We start from the raw sequence: 3251 nt of genomic DNA, 5'->3' as shown, positions 1-3251 counted from the left end.
AGTTATTACTACGATATTAGATAGTTTCTATTTTCTTTCTCTTCTGTCTTTTTCTAATGGTCACTCTTTTTGTAATGTTTCCATAAACTCCTTCTGTTCGTTATGGAAACTTTCTTTTTCACTCGACAAGAATTTTTTCTATTTCCTCTCTTGTGTTCGTTATAGAAATATTTTGTTGTATCTTGTATATATATTTCACTCATGATCTTTGTTTAATAACACAATTCATTATTTTGCCATAATATGGTATTAGAGCAAATTCTTGGCCTCTTCGAAAATTGCTAATTTCTTTTTTGAAATTATTAGTTCAAAATTTTTGAAATATTTTCCCAAGTGTGTTCAAAATTGACATCTTTTTTTCCTCCAAACCCGACTAGGGATTCGGCATCCAATTTTTTTTGCAATTTTCTTTGTGCTACATGGTTTAAAGTCTACCTTTTTTTTTCAAATCTACCCTCTGTCCAAGAACTCTACAAAAAATCTCAAGTTTTTTAATCTGACTATAGTTTTTTTAAAGCCCTCAATTCCTGTGTCAAATTAACAAAAGTTTTGCATATTCCTAGTGGGTTTTTTCAGATCTCAATTGGGTTAGTCTCACTTTGTCTCTGGGTGCATAGTTTTTTGTGCCTCAATTTTCAAGCCAATGGATTCAAAATCTAGTTCCAGATTCTTTGTGGGTATTTTGAGCTCTTATCTAAGTGTCTCTTCAAATTTTTTGGTTCTTTAGTCAATTTGTCTCTGAGTTTGTGTCATTTCAAATTTTTAATGCTTTTCATTGAAAAACATGCAATGTCATCTCTCACCAATCTCATGTTTAAAGGCAGTCAGTGTTTCAACGGAAAGAACTACAACACCTGGAAGCAGAGAATGATGATGATCTTCGAGTATCATCGCCTTGAGGCACTTGTTCTGGGTATCAAGACTCGTCCTACCACAATTGATGCTACTCGAGATAAGTTTGATGAGCATAATCGTGAAGCGATTATGCTTATTAAGATTTCAGTTATTGATGATCAACTGCCTCAAGTGTCGTTTGGCAAGACAGCTACAAAGATCTAGACAACACTAAAGGATCTCCATGATACATCAAATAAAAGAAGAGTCTTCTTTCTGAATAATCAACTATTCTCTATTATTATGGATGAGTACATGTCCTTACAGGAATATCTTCTAAAGATTAAGGACATCAGAGATCAACTTGAGGCCATTGGTTGCACTATGGAGGAAGGGGATATGGTGGTCATTTCTCTAAAAAGCCTACCACCGTCCTATGAGCACTTTATTGAGATGCTCAATATTATTGCAACTAATGTTGACTTGAAGTTCTCAAATTTGTGCACCAAACTTCTACAGTAGGATCGTTGGAAACAACAGTTTGGTAGTAGTGCTCCTTCGTCCTCCTCTAAACAAGTGTTTTCATCTCAATCCTTTAACAAGGTTAAAGGTCCATCTCAGTCATCTACTTAATCTCATAATAGCTCTAAGAAGAAGTAAATCCGATGCAACTATTGCCACAAATTTGGTCATGTGATTCAAGATTGCATGACTCACATTGCTTCTGACCAACGGAAGCAGGGAGGGTCTCAACCACAAGCCAACATTGCATAACATAGAGACCTCTCTGATCAACTCGAGGCTACGTTTAATGCTTTTTGAGGACATGCAAATTTTTGTTTGTTGAAGATAGATTGACCATTAAGGGAGGGTATTACGATATTAAATAGTTTATATTTTCTCTATCTTCTATCTTTTTCTAATGGTCACTCTATTTATAATGTTTCCATAAACTCCTCCTGTTTGTTATGCAAACATTCTTTTTCACTCTACAAGAATGTTTCTATTTCCCCTCTCTTGTTCATTATAAAAACATTCTCTTGTATCTCATATATATAGATCATTCATGATCTTTGTTTAATAACACATTCATTATTTTACCATAATAGTTGTGGTATCATCCACCTTTAAAAAAAAAAGCCAATAGAGTTATCGAGTGCCTCAAAACAAGAGTTTTCCCAAAAATGATAAGATAGATTGGGAATACAAATCCACAATAGACATACACTCAGTGGTTCAATCAAAGGGTTGAAGGAGACTAACTAGTGTTTGGCAGAGAGATAATAAGTCCCCCAAGCCCACACTTGCCCATCAGCAAATCGTGTTCCTTAGAAGAAGTAAAATCTACAATAAAAAATTCCTTAGCACAAGGGAAAAGCTCAATGTTAACAGAAACCAAGGGTCTCCAAGAATCCATAGCCCAATGATGAAGGTCTAGTAGAGAAGGCCAGAAACCAAGGAATCAAGGCCATAGACCACACAAGGGAGATCTTGGCACAAGCCAAAGGTCAAGATTTTACCTTAAGAGGAATAGCAGTAGTAGACCTGGCAACCCAAGCTAAGCTTTGCTGAGTGGAACCTCCCACTCATAGCATTAGCAGACTTCCTCGCAGATTGTCCAAATGCAGGGTCACCCAACCCAATGACGAAACTAAGCACACCCTTTGCAGCCACCCCGGAGCACCAAAGGGCGGAGCAAAAGACCTTGCAGCATCCCGACATTGGCCCCATCACTAGCATGAAGGCTCTAGTGGCATCATTAGTAAAGGCAGCAGTGGGAGTCGTTGAAGCAAGAGTCATTGGATGAGCAAGAGATGGAGAAAGACATTTTACATTGACTAAGAAGGAATCAGATTTTGTTGATTGTGTGATTTAATGAAATTAGATTTCCACAATTCATAGTGCTAATAATTGTTGTAGGATTTGATCGTCTGTGATTTCTCTCATCAACATTTCAATTGCATCCCATGATCTACCATCAAGATACTAGATAGCTAGGGAAAATAAATTTGATTAGTTGCAGTCCAAGATAGATTAAAAAGGGAAAGGAGGGAAGGATAGGTGGAACTTGTAAAAAAATGGAAGAAATGAAAAATTAGCATAAAAATTTAATAAAGTGATCTAATGTAGTATAAAGTCAAGAAAAAAGTTACCTGATGGTAAATTATATAAAAATATATAACACATTATATGGATGGAATAGAGAAAAAACATCATAAAATGTGTTGATTCTAAACAAATCAGACCAGTTTTATTCAGAGACTACTCTCTCTATCATTGTGGACTGGAAACTAATGTTAACCCACCAATTATCTCAAGGAAAAGGTTTTATCTATTAAGCCTCCATACTAATGAAATACTATATATATTCACTTGGGAAAAATTTCTCTCTTCTAAAATACTATATTCATTTACCA

The sequence above is a fragment of the Cupressus sempervirens genome, chromosome 1 (genome assembly GCF_028749045.1).
Source record: "Cupressus sempervirens isolate cs-2001-9-10 chromosome 1, ASM2874904v1, whole genome shotgun sequence".
NCBI lineage: Eukaryota > Viridiplantae > Streptophyta > Pinopsida > Cupressales > Cupressaceae > Cupressus > Cupressus sempervirens.
The sequence above is the reverse complement of the archived record's forward strand: the minus strand, read 5'-3'. Positions refer to the sequence as shown.